At 39.6% G+C, this 18,561-nt stretch overlaps 1 long non-coding RNA gene across 3 annotated transcripts in view; it reads right to left on the reverse strand.

Annotated features, from left to right (window-relative positions):
- The window catches only part of LOC118164011, a 51,548-nt gene that overhangs the window by 8,707 nt on the left and 24,280 nt on the right, over positions 1-18,561 (reverse strand). For 2 of the 3 annotated variants that reach the window (XR_004749295.1, XR_004749294.1), the window contains one exon: positions 13,089-13,255. This is a non-coding gene — a long non-coding RNA (uncharacterized LOC118164011). Of the gene's footprint in view, positions 1-12,238; positions 12,304-13,088; positions 13,256-18,561 lie in introns of those variants that run through there. The other variant, XR_004749296.1, reaches the window with a different exon arrangement.

The raw sequence follows: 18,561 nt of genomic DNA on the forward strand, positions 1-18,561 counted from the left end.
TTTTTGGGTTTTTTTTGGCCCTTTTTTTTTTTTTTTTCATAAAACTTATCCGTTTGGTTTTTTTTTTTTCCCCCCCCCCCCCCCCCCCCCCAAAAAAAAAAAAAAAGCTGTTATTATGAGATCTTTGGGGGCCAGGAACTCAATTTCCCAGCTTTCAATTAATACTTCAATGATTATACATAAAGAATAGTAATAATAATCGTAACAATACCTGGATTTCCATTATGTTGTACTCAGTCTTTGTGATGCCTCTCTCATGATAAAATCTGTGTATTAAACACATTAATTGAAACTCGTAATAAAACAGAGATATTTTCACTTGTGCATTTATATTCACATAATGATCACAAAGCACTTTACAGAATCAAATAAAGGTAGCTAGCTTGATCCTTATATAGAAGCAAACACCATTATAGTGCATCTTACGAGTATATAACACAGCTGTCATATAGACAACTCATGTCAAACCTACCATATTTTAGGTGGTAGGCTGGCCAAACAGCATCTAAAAAGCTTGTTCTTACACTTGTTCTGATCATCTCTAATGTCATCACGAGGAACACGGCAAGAAGGGACTGGAAGGTCTGGCCTACTAGACTACAAAAGAAGACAGAAGGGCTGGTGAGCAGTTGTGTTTCATTATCAAGATCCCTGCTTTGGAAGAAAAAAAAAAGTGATAATTTTGCTGGTTTACAAAAATAATGCATGGAAGTCTTGATGAACGCTGAGCAGCCTCCATGGGGTCACTAACAGAGGACAAGGCAAAAGCTGGCAATACACGATTAACATTCAGTGATGCCTCCCAAGGTCTGGGAAAGGGTCTCAAATCTTTGGGCCTTGTAATAGGTAGTTCCGGAGTTAAGAGACAGGCAAAGAGCTTTGTTCCTTCTTGTATAATTGATAAATTACCATTGTTAGCACTAAACAATACTACCAAGCACAGAATGGAAACACGCTAATGCTTTATCCGTCTTAAGCAATTCTGCCCATGTGCTCATACTGTTCTTAAATGTGCTAGATATTTGTTTGACGAAACAATAAGTTTTAGAAAAGAGAAAAATAAGAACTTTAAAGATAATCAAAACCTTGACTACATACTTTACCACTGGCAGCTGTGAATAAGCTTCAGTACTCTTTATTTTTAACATTCCAGATATGTAATTTAATGCAGGTCTAATGACAGTCTCGAACATACCGCTTTAATCGAAATTGTTCAAGCTCTGTTCTGTGACAAGGGCTCACAAGCTACCAGCAGGGTTGTCCATTTTCCCTGCTTCTGTAGGGAAAAGAAAAGGGAGGGGAGGGGGACACTCTTGAACTTATGTTGCTATTGATGTGTAATATACAATAAAAAAACAGTTAAATTTCAATTACCCACAGGTAATTATAATTTTATTGTTTGACTGTACTATGGGGATTTTTGTAATTCCCAAGACTAATAATTTTCTATAATTTTACAGGTTGTCAAATAAACTATTAAAGATTATCTTTGAAAAGGATTCTGCAATTGTAAGGACATATCATACTGTTCCTGTACATTATTAGTAATTAGAGATCCCTGGATAGTGAAATATCTGCTCTATATGCTAGCTGCTGGATACCATATTTTCTCACAGCCTCCTGTAATCTTGAACCAAAGCTTTCAAACTTCACATCCATTGTAGTCTGAGTCACGTCCAAACTTTTATTAATATTCACTGAGCACTCATTAAGCAATTCTGGTGTGTTCGATACGTTAAATCCGTGCTTCCTGATGGGGAAAAGCAAAGGCTCACAGGTCCATCCTGGTGTAGTGGAAACAAACACAAAAGGACTAATTCTGAGCTCTGTCACCTAATGGGGTATGCAGCAGAAGCAACATTTATACGAGAGCAAAAGATCTGAATTTTGAAGATATGGCTTGTACAACCAGATAAAATTATGCTTCCCAATTTTATCCTAAAAATATGCATAGATGCAAATACGCTAGGGATAAGTAGGGGAGGAATGGGATAGGTAGAGTATCCAGCCCACAAGGAGCAGAAATTTGGGGGCACTCCCTTTTCCTAAGCAGCAAGTACCTTAATTCACTGGGTTGTTCATGAATGGTTCCCTGGCCACTCTCCCTTGTGCACTAGTGCCCTACCTCCCCATGGATAAGGTGAGTAGACCGCAAACTTTCCCAGTTTAGCTGGGAAAAAAAACAAAAGGGAACTACACCATCATTTGCTCGTTGATAGCATCCTTCACCTGTACGTGCATGTTCAATGAGATATTTATTGAAATCTTACAGAAGTGTATTCCTAAGGAGGACCAAAGGTGGGATGAGCTGAGAAAAGCAGACCCTGAAACACTGCACATAGCACCTAGACACAGGCTGCGAGGGCAGTGAGTGTAAAACCACACGAGGGGATTGGCAGTTGTAGAGATTGTTGATGTCTTGCCTGTGGAGCCATGAAAGGCACAATTTTTAGCTGGCGACATTTTTTTTACTGCAGCTGCCCCAGGAGATAGTCATTATTTGTTTTATTGGCCTCTTGGATTGTTATGTGGTGAAGGCTCTGTGCCGAGGGAAACTTCAACACATTAAGATTTCTTTACAGGCTGAAATCTCTCTGAGGAGAGCGGTTTCAGGACATGAAGATTTTCATGCAGAAAACTTTATGGGTCTCATTTTTTCCCCAATGAGTGCCTCCACTCATGGCTGGATTTCCGCACACCCCTAGACTGGTGGGACACTGAGCAAGAGCATCATCCCACAGCTCTGCCCCACGCTGGACACATCTGCGGGGAAGTTTTCACTTTCCTGCTCGTGCCAAGAAGCCTCTGTGGCAGCTGTGACACTCAGTGAGGGATCTGGCGAGGGATTTCCTCACACCAGGGAGAGCTGAGGGTGGGTTATGCTGGTTTTTATGGCAATGTAGAGCTGATGGAGCAGTATAAAGCAATGGGAGTACAGGGAAGGATTAAGGCCAATGGACTGCAGCTCTCTGCCTCACTCTGGAGACAACTTCAATCCAATCAAATGTATTAAACAAATCTGAGTAACCATTATAGATATACACACTAAGCTCTCTTTTCCAGGGCTTGTCTTACCATCCTGTGCTAGTCCTGCACTTATATGAAAGTGTGGGAAGAAAGATATTTGATAGTTTGGAGAGCTCTTCAATAAATGGCATTTTCTTCTCCTGCCTGCCTTGCTACCTGCTAACTCATCTCAGCTGAGACTGAAACTATTGCTCCAGATGATTGGGATTTACAATAAATAGACACAAAGGAGAAAACGAAAGCCCACACATGAGGCTAAGTATGTACCTGGATAACAGACAATACCATACACAGGCATACATCTCTCTTTCCTTTAACTTTGGTCTGCATTTCCAGCTTAATACATTCCTTGGTGCAAGCGGAACATGTTCTGACAAAGGAATACTGAAAGCAATTACAAACAGAATTAATTGATAAAATTTAAGCCTGGCTTTCCTCATGTTTGTCATATGACTGCAAATATTGTCACTTCCATTAATGCTAATTAATATAATTATCAATGTTTCTAATCCCTACACATTTTGTCAAAAAGTTACTCTTAGCTCAAGAATATAATTGTTAAGTCATGGAAATGTTAAGTAGCAGCTAAGCAAGTCCAAAGAATTAATAGCAAACTGTAGTTTATCCAAGGATTAGACTTTTAGCAATACATAATCACCTCTTCATGTGTTCATCCACATAAAATAGCTTCCATCCCTCACTACTCTTCTGCCTACTTGTCCTTGCAGTGCACAGTTTTCAAGAGTGAAAAAAAAAAAAAAAAAAAGCAAGCGCGCGAGAGAGAAGATAGTAAGTAAATATTCTTTGCAGTTGCACGCTTTTCTTCAAGATAAGTCACTGCGATAAGAGTTATGTGCCCTTAGCTGAAAGCAATGTCAAGGTCAATTATCTCACGCTGAAAGCCCTAATGCAAGATACTTTTGTGATCAGAATAATATGTGTAACATTGCAAAGCCTTTGTTTTAGCATTGAGGAAAGCAAATCCACTCTCTCTAGACTTCCCAATGCATTGTCTTTCGTTTTTGAATGTCACGGATTATTCCAACAATATAAAAGACCGACTTGCAGTGCTGTTGCCATTTAGGCAGGTTCTTCTGGCGTGGTACAACTGGCACTGATGAGTGCAGCGTGCACGGACACTGCGCAGAGCCTTGCCGGCCACCTGCCCGCTTCCACGATGGCCGGTTAGCAGTTCCTGCTTGGCAATAGCACGTCTGCTTCACAGAGTAATGCTAGGTGGAGCATAAATTAGCTGTTCTGGAAAACAGCCAAAATGCTTTAAAGGTCTTTGTTCTAAGGTGGGGTTTGCTGGTGTTTTTGTGTTTCTTTTTTTTCTTTTTTTCTCTTTTTTTTTTTCCTGCTAGAGGAGAATTATGTAATCATTTCACTATTAATGTTTAATTCTACGTTGCTGTGCACTATTGCCAACCTATTCTGGTTATCCAAAGAGAAATGGTGATACTCTATAAGCAATACCTGTTAGGAAGACTACTGGGCCACACTATAAAGGAAGCAACAGAAAAGATCTGTTCTTTCAAGTTGTTTGTAGTCATCTGCTGTTTTCTAGTCGTCCAAAGTATCACATCAAATAATTATAAACTATATGAGCTAAGAGAAGTTCATGGAGAAATGCCACAAGTTTTCCTGTTAAGTGCTTGGGTTTTTTTACTTGTTTTTGGTCAAGTTTTGTTTGTTTGTTTGTTTGTTTGTTTTTTCTATTGGCCAGCCTTGATTATGAAACATTACTTCAGAGAAATCTTTTGCAAGCAAACAAAATTCATTGACATGGATGAAATTGGCAGCACCATGCTTGCTGCTGGGAAGAACACACATCCTCCCTTGCAGGTTTGGGGCTGGGGGTTCAGAAGAGCAGAGAAACTACAATGCAGCAGCATCACAAGTTTAAATGATGATCAGGTTCAGGACTCAGGTGCACCATCTGTGCAAAGTGCTGTTTGTTTGTTTAATGATCTCTTTCGCTTCCTTACATCTACCTGCTATTTACATCTGAGGCAATCATTGCGCTGCAAGATTAAAACCTGCAGCGGGCTCCCTTTCAGAGAGCATCTTGATTCAAAAAAACTAATGCACCCCCCAGCAATGTCTATCCTTGGGTACTGTACTTTGACAACTGACTCAGCAGAGTTGGACCATAATCCACAGTCCATTGCTAAGGAAACTGCATCTGTGCACCAGGGTAAGAAATATGTGCATGTGATTTCTTCTTGCAAGAAAATCATTATCAAAAGATGCTAAGATTCAGACTACTGATAGAGTTAGCCTACCCATAGAGAAATGATTGTATCACCCATTTGCCTCTGCTCACAAATTCTTCATTTCATCTAGGAGGAGGCTAGCCATGAGGGGACAGGAAATCTTTAATCTACTTTTCTCCATTTCTTCAAATATATGGTTCTTATCAACTAGCATTGAACATATGCACCAGAAAAACTTAACGATGTAGCCTCCACTTAATAAAATAAATGGAAACAAAGCACAGACAGTTCTCTAGTGTGAGAAGGATTAATCACAACAAAATATTAAATGAAAGCAAGTCCACAATGCAGTACTAAAAAGGCAGCATGGCTGTAAATTCAGGAAGAAGAAATCAATTAGATTAAAAAAAAAAAAAAAAAAGAAAGTAAGAAAAGTCTACCATCTAGTAACAGAGAATTCATAAGCAAATTTCTGAGCTGCACTTTGCCATTGACTTCAGTGACAGAGGATGAGTTAGAAGGGAACTTCATCTGTTCAGCCCAGTATCTGAAAATTGCCCAGTGCAAAGAAGAATCATGACATCTTTTCTCCTAAATCCCTAACGCTAATTGTAGATGTATATAAAATTATATATTATTATAAAATCATAAACATTAATAAAATTATAACATATGGCAATTTATTATTAATTTGATTGCTTATTTAGTGTATGAATTATATATAAGTGAATATGCATAAAGTGAATATATATGAGAGATTATTTATATTATTATATAATAGTATTTATTAACAATATTTATCTTTTTGGACAGATACTACAGACTGCCATAATTTTTTAGACAGCCAAGAGATTCTGGTGGAAAAATGAAAAGTTTTAACCAAATCGTCATCATTTTCAGCTGAATTAGTTTCAAAAAAAGAGAGATGCTTTTTGAGGAAAAGAATCAGACAATTAATTTAAAAAAAAAAAAAAAAAAAAACTTTCTACCTGATCTCTTCCAAAATGCAATCCTAGTCCTGGAGTATGTCCATGATCATTAGTGTAGAATATTTACTCTTCTACATATTCAACTCTTCAATATCTGCAGGAGTTATTCAGGAAAGCACCAAGACATTTGTATTAAGTCCAATAGCACTTTTCCAAATTGCAATTCTTTCCTGAACTAGGGCCAATATAGGTCAAGTAAAGGAAAAAAAAAAATGCAAACAATAAAGCATTGAAGCAATGAAACCATTCTACGATTCTATGATTTGCCCATAATCTCCCAGCAAATTAGAGATTTAACCTCTTGTACAGTAGCTAGCCCTATTTCTCAGCTAACAGTTTCTAGTCTTCTTTCATGGTTCAGAGAAAGAGAAAGAGACCCTCTCACCAGTCTCAAAAGATGTGCTCTTGGAGAGCATGCCATGCCAAGACGCAACAGCAGTTCACGTAATGAAAACTCAGTTTGCTGCTTTGGTGAAAACATGAATGTGGTGTCTTACCAAGACAAAGAAGGATGGCAGTGGATTAACTTACATGCAGCCTGTGTGCCCCAGCAGCTATTACATTTTTCCTAACTAGACCCTCTGTAGTATCTATTGCTCTATGAATCACAGTCAAATGCCAACCAGTAATCTAACTCCATCTGCAACTTCCCAGCAAATACACTCTGTCAGGCCTAACAGCAACAAACTGAGTTTTTAGCCTGAGTAATTATTCCTTGCTCTCATCAAAGCAAAAGGTGGTGTGTTGTTTTGCCAATGCCATCACCTAGCTGAGCCTGCTAAGCTTCACCGAGCTGCTGTAGGTTCAAGCTAATAGCAGCCCAACTATACCTACCACTGACATGAATACATTTATCTGCAAGCCCTGCAGCTGGGAAAGAAAACAGCTTGGTGGGGACTGGCATGGGTCCCTTTTTGCAAAATGGGCACTGAAGATGCAGTGATACTTTGCAGAAAGACTCAGTGGTCACTGCTGTGTCCATGGGGATTTTCAAAAGTGTCCCCAACTTGCACCTCTCCTGCCACCACACAAGATGCAACAGCAGCGAGGCAGGATTGTGTTCCCCAGTGTTAGAAACTTCAAGAAATCCCCTTGTACATGTAAGGTGCAAAACAGCCATATTTTTGTCACTTACTTAATGGCTAAAAAGTTCTTTTTTAGCATATTTACTAATATCTGATGAGGTAAATCCACCTCTCCTGATGTTGTGAGCACAGACACAGTCAAGTCCTTCCCCTTTGCTGAGGAGACTGTATTTATCATTTCAGGAATTAGTTTAATCAAAGAAAAATAATGGATGGAGAAGAGGAAGAGCACAAATCAGCATCAAAATCAGCCTTAATAATGGTCCATCTATTTGTGCATCTTGGCAAGAAATCTTGTCACCTGCTGCAGAGGTCCTAAAGTCCTACTGAAATACAGGTTAAAGAAACCTATTTTTTCTCACACTAATTGCAGTAATGCTAATGCATACTTGGAACAGATCCAGGGTAAGTTGAATGCTGGCTGACAGCAGATAAATATAAATTATATATAAGAAAAACACTCTGTACCTTTAACTCCCGATTCATTACAAGTCAGCCATCAATCTTTAATTTCTGTGCATGTCACCCACATGGTCAATAAGCTGTGCTGCATCCTACTGCACAAATGCTTCCCAGGGCACCAAGATACCAACAGGGCTTTAGCTATCAGGCCCTGAAACAGCACCTTCCTGATGCCCGGGCACAATAAACATATTTTCTTTCTGAAGTTGTTAGAAACGGCAGGTGCTCAGAACTTCTGGAAATCTGTTTTGTTTCCACAGTGCTGCACATGTTGGGTCTTCTCAACAGAATCGGACTCTTTTAGTGGTTCCATGTCGCTTTGTGTATCAGCAACAAAAGAAAGTAACAATGCTAATGTGCCCTAGGCTTCATTGGCAGGGAAGTCTAAAAAGGCTTCCTAGTTGGTCTTGCTTTACATAGCTCTTAGGAATAAAAGAAATCACTTGAGCACATTAAGAAAAAAAACAATACAAAACACACCACTACTTCCTGCTTAAGCACACAGCAATCTTTTCCTTTCCATTACAGTATTTAATTAATTTGGATTATCATGTTGCTTCATAGCTTTGGGAAAAAAAAAAAAAAAAACGTTCCCGAATTCACCATCACCTTTGGTTGGGAGGTTCTGCTCCTGTGCTTATTTGAGATTCCATCTAGTACACCATCATGTTTCAGTTCCTGAGAGCTATATTTATTCAGTGCCCTTCTATCTTGGCCATCATAAATAGCTCTCTGATAACAAATCGCACTCGCTGAACATCATTTGCTACCAGAAGGGATCTTCAAGAAGCACATGCACTGTGATATAGGATATCTCCTGCTTTGTTATGAATGCAATAAAGAGTTTTACAAAATCAGTTTCTTTCCATTTAGAGGATAAGTATATGTCATTTTAGTAGTTTTACCACTTCTTATTGCCTGTCTGTTTATGCTTCATACTTAGAGTCACTGCTCCCTTGCTCTTCAAATGAATACTACTACTTAAATATAGAGAACGATATGTGCTTATTGAAAGATTCAAGGATTTCAGCTGTCAATAGAGGCTTAATTATCTGCTGGTGGATGCTCAGATACCATAATGATGGCTGTTGTATAAAGCCAGCACGTAAGAGCCCACTTGCAGCTCGTTATATACCCTGATCCAGCAATTTAGGAAAAACAAAAAAAACAAACAAAAAAACACAAAATGTAAAAATGTAAAGCATAATATTAATTTACATCCTGCTTCCTTATGTCATAACCCATCATGTAAAGGTATGCTATTTCATGTCATGTCATACAGAACATGATGCAATGCAATGTCACACTTCAGAAGATATTACTAAGTGAGAACTGATTCTTGTTATCAGTTTGGAATATGAGTCTCTGATCCAAATGTATAGTGACTTTGGCTGATGGGAAGGGATCAAAGTGAAACTAATGTTGGGCAAATGCTTTTCTTCTCTGGCTTGGCCAGTAGATGTCCATTTGTCAGTTTTAGGTCCAATTGGAATTTCTTTGTCGCAAGTGCTTTCTCTTGTAAGAGAAATAGCAATTTTATGGCAAGCTAAGTACTGAAAAAAAACCCTTAGAAATACATAATAAATGTATATTAGTGAGACAGAAAATTGGAAAATGGCCACCTGCCAGCAGCCACATAAATTTTGGAGGCAATGCATTTTTCTGCCATTATGCATTATCACAGGAATTGCAAATATTTATTAAAAGTATTAAAATGGTGAGAATGTTAAATGTTTCCTTCAGTAGTGGAAATTCACATTGCCACACAGAAGATAGGATATTCTGATACAATGTTTATTAAAATGACTTCATTTTATTAGGCTGTCATACACAATAAATGTGCAGGTACAGTTAACAAAAGATCTATTGTGGATATGGGAGATTTGTGAGTAACACTTCAAAAAAATAATCTCTTCTGAACTCTATTCATATAAAAGGCATACTACAAACTTTCATTAACTTCCTTAGAACCAATTATTTTCTGATCTTATTTTCTTTCTCTGCCATCCCACTATATTTTGCTAGTCAATTTGTTTGCTTACATTTTAATGCTTAATGGGATTAAATGCAGTTTAATTTATATATGAGTGAGCTGAGTGTATAGTCTACATGTAGCAGGCAACAAAATACTGCGATTCTTTTTGGGTTCATTTACAGGTCTAAACGTGAATGACTATAATATGCTGGGACCCTCGTACCTTTTCATCCATGAATAAAACATTATTAAAAGATTGGTGGAGAGTTCCATAATATTGATTGAGAAGAAAATCACATTCCAGCTTTGCCCACATTTTCTGCTAGGATTAATCAGAGTGATTAGGTTTATAAGGTTCTTTTAACAGTAAGACATGGACACAGCAAACACCAGTGATGTCCCATGGCTCACAGGACAAATTTTCCAGTCAGCTTTGCTGGACATGAGCATTTTCCAGGAGGCTCTAAACACTGATGGGAGAGTCCTACCCCTGTGCAAACAGTTGCTTTGAGCATGTGAAGGGCTTGGGTCTGTGAAAAGCAGCTGAATAATCATCTCTCAGGACAGACTTAAAAAACAGCTGGATTAGAAGAAGATATCTTGAGATACAGTCGTAAGATTTGTGATGAGATTGGTGGTAGTGGTGGAAAACATTACTTCTGTTCTCAGTGGTTTCCTGCATCAGCAGTGAAAGGAAGTAGACTAGCCATCACCTTCTCAACTGAAAGTATCATCTAAGTTGCTTTTTAAGATCAGGTTTTGGCAGAAATTAGCAGAGAAATAAGAGATCAGTACTGTTTTTGTTTTTGTTTTTCTTATGCTAGGGTTCCTCAATTCCTTATAGTCCGTTATCTAAGAATTGTGATTGGAGTATAATTTTTAGATGGGGGGTGAATAGATCAAAGTTATGAGACCCCAGATTTATGGGGAGCCTTATGCAAGAAAAAAAATAGCATGACTCTGGAGAGTAAGATTTCAGAAATAAAAGATTTTTCTCTCCGTTCTTGTATGGTGCGATTTTATTCCTTTCTGACAAACACAGCAGGGGTGGGAAGGGGGTGAATAGCTTTCATGAAAAATAAAGCTTTGTCTCGATCCAGACACTTCATATGAGTTTGTGAGATATTAGAAGTGGGATTTGACACAAAATGTGTACAGTGGAGAGAAACCTTGGCCACCTCAAAGGCAGAGAAAAAAACTGCTGTAGACTTCCATGGGGGCAGGTGTAACGCGCCCACCTCCACTGCTGCAGCTGCTTGACCAATCCTGCAGCTCAGAAACCAGAGGTGAGACTTGCTGTGCCCAAAGCACTCGTGTAATGCAGTCAGTGCTAAAAGTGTGGTCAGCATTTCAAGCAATGCAAAACCATTTGCTTGGCCAACCTTATTTAACATGAAGCATGGTTTATCTTGATTTAGGTTGTTGTTGTTCTTTAATTAAAGAAATTATGGGAGGTCATTCTCATTAGTTTAGAAGAATCCTCACAGAAAGGGGTTGCACTGATTTAACCTCAGAGTAAACTGGCACAACTTTTGCATGTAAATAGGATTTAACACTGGACACTGTGAACAGTCCAACTCTTCACTCATGACATTCAAGGAATAACTGGAATACTGACTGGCATAAAAAGATAATGTCAATAAGCTGAGGTTGGGGTCTTTCTATGAAATTTGTCAGATGATCCATGGTGGCAGCCTGGAGAAGGGGACACCGAGAAGGGGACACCATGGACTTTCTGCTAAGGGCAGTCCAAGCAATACTCCCCGTCCCTATGTGATGACATGAGCAGGTATTGTACCCAAATCTCATTGCTCACAGCTGGCCAGGTGAGAGGCTAACTCAGGGGGACAGAAACTGGGCAGCAAGAGAGGAAAGCAATGAGTTTCCTGACCAGCCAAGGAAGTCACGCCCTGGGGCTGGAGTATGGCACAGGTGCACGGTGATACAGAGGCCACCACTGCCATGGAAAAGATTTGCCATGCAAAAAAAAAAAAAAAAAAAAGAAAAGAAAAAAAAAAGAAAAAGAAAAAAAGAAAAGGTAGCAGCATGAGAAGTGCCAACTCTGAACGATGCTGTCTTTAATTGGTACCACCGAGGGCTTTGTGCGGTCGGCATGCTTTTGGTGTTTATAATAGAATCCCCAAATTCAAATGATCTGAAGGGCATCTGACTGTTTTACATTAATCACAAGCTATACAGCAGAGGCTGAGAGCAAGTGGGCAGATACCCTGGTGTAGTAGCACTAAGGAGCTCTCATTATAATCATCTGCCAAATCAAAAGAAAAACCCTAAGGCTCCTAATAAAGGAGACCACTGGACTAAACAAATTGAACAAGTAGCTAGACATGCATGAGCTTAAAACTACTGGTGTCAATCATATCTGAGCTGCTTACTCTGCTCGGTACTCTACAGCACACGCAGACAAAACATAGACACAAAGTGCCACATACGAGCACCCAGCCTAGCGAGGAGCATGCTGACATACAGGTGCTAGCACATACCTCCAGTGCGGTTTATAAAAGCACCTTCAAGATGTCGTTGTTGTACCACTAGCAGAACAGAAACAGCACTAAGTGAAATATGCCGCATGTAGGGAGATGTCAGTCCTTGCCAGAATGTGTGAGCAGGAGGCTATCTGGACAGGCTTTTCTGTCTTGGTAGGGTTGAGTGTCTACATCCCTTGGTTCCGGTCTGGAAGATACAGAAGAAAGACCTCGCACCTCATAAATTTGAGTGCCTTTAGCTCAGGAAATACATGCAGTACCCTGAAAGCCCTGTGCACTTGTCACCTTCCTACACCTGCTGATGGAAGTTATTATATGCTCTACTGGAAGGATAAAAATTAGTAAAAAGGTGGGTCATTGCTCTCTGAAAAGATGCAGTTGGCACTAATGAAAGATATCCAGAAATGGGAGGGACAGACAATATTATATTTAGAAGCAACGTATTACATGTTGGTGTTTTTAAGACAAATGATAGCTAGACTCCATTAGCTATCACCCCTTCTCAAAAGCAATCAGGCAGAAAACCAAGATTTTGATGTACTCCCTCAGAACTCAAAAAGAGGCTGTGCACAAAAGTACTGAAGGAGGAAAAAAGCAATGAAAATGATTATGGTCAGTATTTAGTGCTGGAGTCAGGGGAGATGGAAAAAAAAAAAAGGACATTTAGATTGGGAGCAAATGAACGAGGGATGCATCTGAGGAATAAGGAGAAGGCATCAAGAAGCGAGTGTTTTTATGAAAAGACGCTTGAGTCATTAGTGCATTTGTCACTGTAAGAACTGATTGCTAAAACACTGTGAATTTTTTAAGTATTGGGAAATTTTACCTACCAGGACACCGTCATCACCGTCACACTGCTAATTGTTGTGAGGGTGCTGGTTGCTGTCAGGCTGTCACCACTTGAGGAGCAGCTGCATCTCTGTGCAGATGTTGCAGCAGCCATGGAGGAGGCAGAACCAAGGCTCCCCTTACACAGCCCTCTTGGTGCCTATTGAAACTGGAAAGTAAAGTTTTGAGAGACTATTTTTAAATGTAATTTTTACTTTTTTTAGTTCATTCTTCTTTTTCCTTTTTTTTTTTTTTCTTCTTCTTCTATTGCTTCCTTTTTTTTTTTTTTTTTTCTTTCTGCTCTACACTGTAATAAATCAACATATAAATGTACTGGATTATTTCCACCTGGAATGTAGGAAGACAAATAGTAGAGAAGATCAGTTTGGTCATTTACCATATTGGTTTAGCATGGCAATACCTTTTTTTTTGTTTGTTTTTTTGTTTTGTTTTGTTTCTCATTTCAAAGCTGTAAACAAATGCTGCAAGAACAGTTCAAATGCTCCCTACCTAAGACAAGGCCTTGTGCAATGAAAACACTGAATTTGGTTTTTGAACACCTAACTGCCCCTTCTTTACTTTTTCATACGAACAGAACAGAATTTTGGATTAGCCCGAAATTTGAAACTACATTTTTCCCAAGCAGCAAAACCAGATGTACCCTTAGCTATGTTAAATCACAGACATACACACATGGAGATGCGAAAAATGCACATGAAATATGAAAAAGCATTCCCTTCAGGCAGAAGATAAACAGCCCTTCTACAAATTAGCTCTCGGCCCCGTCAGGTGTGAATCTCTCTTGTCAATACGTACCAAATTCCCTGAGATAGAACCACATGGTCATGAATTTTATCTCTCTCCTGCTTAATTCCTAGTACCACTCTCCCTTGTGGATTTACTCAGGGATGATTTACAGTGGGAAAGGTGACATTAAACACGTCATTGAGCATGCAAAGATGCTGCACTCAAAGCAGCATATGCTTGACTTTGTTAAAAGATGAATGCTGTCAACTCTGCAGTGCCCACCAAGATCTGGCCTCCTTTTTCTTCCCAACAAACTTTGAGGAAGATGCAGACACGAGTCTTGACACTGAGAGAAATAAAAGTTAATGTATTCATGACATGATTTCACTTGCAGCCTGATTTAGCAATGTCTTGTCTAGTTTGGATCTGCTGTTGCTTTTCCTAATTTACTCATTGCACAAAGAAAATAAATAAATAAGTGTACTATAGCCTTATTTATCCTTCTTTGGACATTTCTTTACCAGGCAGATGGTCAATTAAGAGCACTAAACAATGACACTGTTTTCTCTGTAAACATTTTTTTCTAATAGCCTAACAAATGAGAATCTGTGCTGCCATACTGCTGAATACCATCTTGACTTTCTAATTACAAAGAACTGTGTCTTGATAGTAACAATTACAGCTGTAACAATGATGCTGGTACTTGAACAATATAGTTGGAGGCAAAGTGCTTATCGGAATATTCACAAATAAAGGCTTACATTTATGCCAGAGCTGGAGATGGGAGGTTAAACAGCTGGGGGTGGGGAGGTGTAGAAGAAAGGTTGAAAACATTGGTTTAGTAGCTACAGATGTGAATTTGAATCCAATTACATGAAAGGCAGGGAAAAAAAAAAAAAAAAAAAAAAAAAAAAAAGGCACATGAATAGATGCTGTTTCCTTCTGTTTGGCTAATCAATAGGTTAAAGGGTTAGTAAAATTAACATGCTAATAACATTCATTTTGCTATTTATGTACCACTCATAGTATTTCCAGTGAATTATGTCTTCTGAGTAATGTACATACTGCTATACGAGCTTTCCCCATTTTTGTCCAGAATGGTAAAATGGTCAGTATTTTTTTTTCCCAGTGTGATGGAAATTGGCTTCTCAAGTCTGTTACCATACCTTTCTTGTTTAATTTGCTTAGATTTAACCCCTACAGGGTTTTGGTTTTGTTTTTTTGTTCATCCTTTTTTTTTAAATGAAAAGTTCCCAATACACCATAGAAAAGGGATAACATTGTTCCTGAGCTCACCGCTGATCCCCACCGCTGCCGTCCCAGGGGTCCTCCAAAGACTGGCCTTCAAGCCCCTCGGCATCCCCAGTGCTGCTGGCCCCTCGCCCCTCAGTGCTGCCCCACTGCAGCAGGCAGGACGGATTCACCTCCTCCGCTCCTGCCCTCGCTCCCATTCCCACTCCGCTCCACCTGCTCCCCAAGCCATCTTTTAGCACCCACTTATTAATCAGTGCACATAATTTGTCTCTAATGCTGTCAATTTAAGATGGCAACCTGACTTTTTTTTGGAGGGGGCAGGGTCAACAACTTAATGAATCTCGTCTGCATTTTAATTCAGACCTATAATCTGCCTCTGGCAGTTTTCTTAGACAAATTTAACATTTTTCAGGATTTTCTTTCATCAAACCTAGTACAATGGGATGTTTACCTTCCTGCCTTGGACATCTTCAGTACAGGGTAAGTCCCATGCAGACGTACCTTAATCAAACTGGGACAGAGACTAAATCTACTGATCTAGCCTTCCAAGGGTTTTCCTGGGGCCATGCACAGCACAAGGAATGAGCAACTTGGGGCTGCGCCATCCCTTTTCTGCACAGCTTGGTGCACAGTTGTAGGCACCAAACACCAGACTTCGTGACTTAGCGCCCCTATGGCATAACCTTTCCTCACTAATGACCAGAGCATCTGGGGCACAACAGGAAAAAAGCTTTTATTATTATTATTATTATTTTCATTTTTTTATTTACTCCTGCGATTTTCTTTTTGCTCTTTCTACAGGGAAGCACGCCAGGAAGAAAAAAAAAAGTTAGCAGGAATGGGAGGTGCATAAAATTCAGCCCTACTGATGAATCCTTCAGCCACAGTGCGGATGAGTTTGTCTAATTGCTGTGGCAGGAGGCTGGAGCCTGATTGAGCAGCTCGGTGGACTTCCCTGGGTCAAAATAAATAAAACTCCCCAAACGAGAGCCTCTCGATCACCATGTCAGATGTAAACAGAATAGACTTTGTTATTAGGAGTGATGTGGCTTTGCCCGGGCAAGCGCCACACTGACAGTAGCTCCTTTCTGGATTTCAGTCAGCCGTTGTCACTTGCCTTGACAACGCAGCAAGTTAATGTATTCACGGCATTACTGCTCACGCATCCGCAATTCGCAGCATATTGTATTGTTTACCCCTGCTCTTTTGTAGTAGTGCATGTAGTAATTTGCTTTCTAGCAGCAGAGAATTCCTCAACTTAAAAATTTTACCCTCATTTTATTTACCCTTAATAGAAAAATAACCGTCTCACAGCCTTGCCGCCGCTGCAAATACTGTACTTGGCAGCATCAAAAATAAAAAGAAGTTGTATTATACATTTTGATCAGAAGCATCTTCAATGTATTTTTATGCACATCCTTCATCTTTCTCTACCACACATTATTTTCTCCCTTTTAACAGACAGATTATTTTTGTGTGTTCTGGACAGTTTTTAAACAGCATGAGAAGGGGTATTTCTGCAATGTACCCGAGTACTGATAGTAACAGCAGAGGGGCTTTAATCTCCTGACTTATCTTCCACTGCTGGTATTTTGTGTGCCTGCACATCACAGTGTTTCCAGGGCATCGACTTTGTCATGGACTTACAGCAGCTCCAACAGAGTGGCTTTTGAGTTTTTGGTGAGCAGGTGAATTATCTGTCATTTAATCAATTTATCGCTCACATTCATTATTGTCCCTTACTGTAAACCTCTGCCTGATTCAGACGGCTGTCCTTACCACCTATGGCCCCACTTGCCATATCATTAAAAGCCACTAAGTGTACACCAAAACTATGCTTCAAGACAGTTAATAAAATAGAAGACCAAATTTCTGTATCCAAAAATACTCAAGGTAAAACAAATTTTTTAGTGATGGATATATATGTTTCTCCAGAAACTTAAGAAAAAAAAATGTTGCTCTTAGTCCAGGCATCTCCCAGACCACGAGGTAAGGTCATTAGGAAGATACAATGTGAAATTCAGTGAAATATGCTCATCTGACTTGCAGGCCTACATTTAATAGGGTAATGTTAATGCCCTTTGCTTTAGCTCGTATAGTATAGTGCGATATAATCCAAGCAGTCACACACAGTAAGGCCTTGTTTTAAAAATAAAAAGGGTCTATTTTTGTTGCAACTTTTTTATGAGTTGAGAAATCCTTATTCTAAAATTCGGAGTACATTAAAAATATGATTGCCTTGTGCAGCAGCTGCCCATCTCATAGTCAACATGTGTATGTCTCAGCACAAAGGATTTTTATTCCAAATTAGATAGCTTTCTGAATGAGCTTAGCAATTCAGAGCAAGCGTTGTTAACCTTCACTTTGGGCACCTTCACACAGTCTCTGGTCATTTGACTCCCATCTTTCTTCCAGACTCTGTTTCTTGAAATTTGAGACCAGTTCAGCCAATGTAACGCACTAAGCCAACAGCTGGAGATCTAACCTCTGTGGCTTCAGCATCCTCTCACATGGCTTGAGCTGAGTAAGGAGGGCATCCAGTCCAAGCCCATCATTAACAGCATGCACTGCACAATCCCAGAGAGAGACTTGTCCTGTCCAAAAATGCCTAAGATTGGTGAGATAGATAGATTTCCCTTTGATAGATCTCCCTTTGGCAATGTCATAGTGATTAAAGAAGCAGCTTAGCCTTTAGATGGCTGAAGTGGCATGAGCAGAGCCTTGCCCTTAGCTTCATTTTGATGGTCAGGAGTGTTTAGCATCAGCACAGCCCCTAATGAATATTGGAGCCTGACACGTCCATAACATGATACTTAGTTTAAATGCCTCCATCTGGCTGCAAATGTCCAGTTCTAGCTAAGAGCTTGAAAGTGAGACAAACTGTAAAACAGACACTTCAAAAGAAGAAAATTGTGAAGTACTCAGGTAGCATTGCGGAGAGGGGAGTTTCAATTCAGAGCACTTTCCAAATGAAACAGACAATTAAGCCCTTATTGAAAATAGAACCCCCTCCCCCCCTTTTTTTTTTTCCGTTAAAGCAAAGGGAAAATAATACTGGGAATTTAGAAAACATGAATTTTTAAAACCTAATAAGCTACTCTAACAATCTACACAATTCCCTTCGCTTAAAATATTCATTTAGAAATACAAGATTTGTGATGAGGGCAGGCTGGGTAAACAGGTCTGAATACTGTGTGTGCAGGGTCTCAGCAGTACCCCCCGCTGCCAGAGCTGTCCTCAGCCACCCCTGGCTCAGCCCTGCTGTGCCTCTCCCGCTCATGCCTCTACACATTTGGAAATAACAGGCAGTTAATTGCAACATGCCTTTATGAGTTAGGGTCTGTGAAGTACCATTTTATATCTGTGGGGACTGTTGGGCAGAGAAAGGGAACACACTGCATGAGCAGTCTGGAGGACTGGAGATACCTGGCAATGGAAAGCCCCAGGTCCGAAGCAGTTTTCACAGCCCTTCCA

This window comes from Oxyura jamaicensis, chromosome 3 (genome assembly GCF_011077185.1).
Source record: "Oxyura jamaicensis isolate SHBP4307 breed ruddy duck chromosome 3, BPBGC_Ojam_1.0, whole genome shotgun sequence".
NCBI classification, from domain to species: Eukaryota; Metazoa; Chordata; class Aves; order Anseriformes; family Anatidae; genus Oxyura; species Oxyura jamaicensis.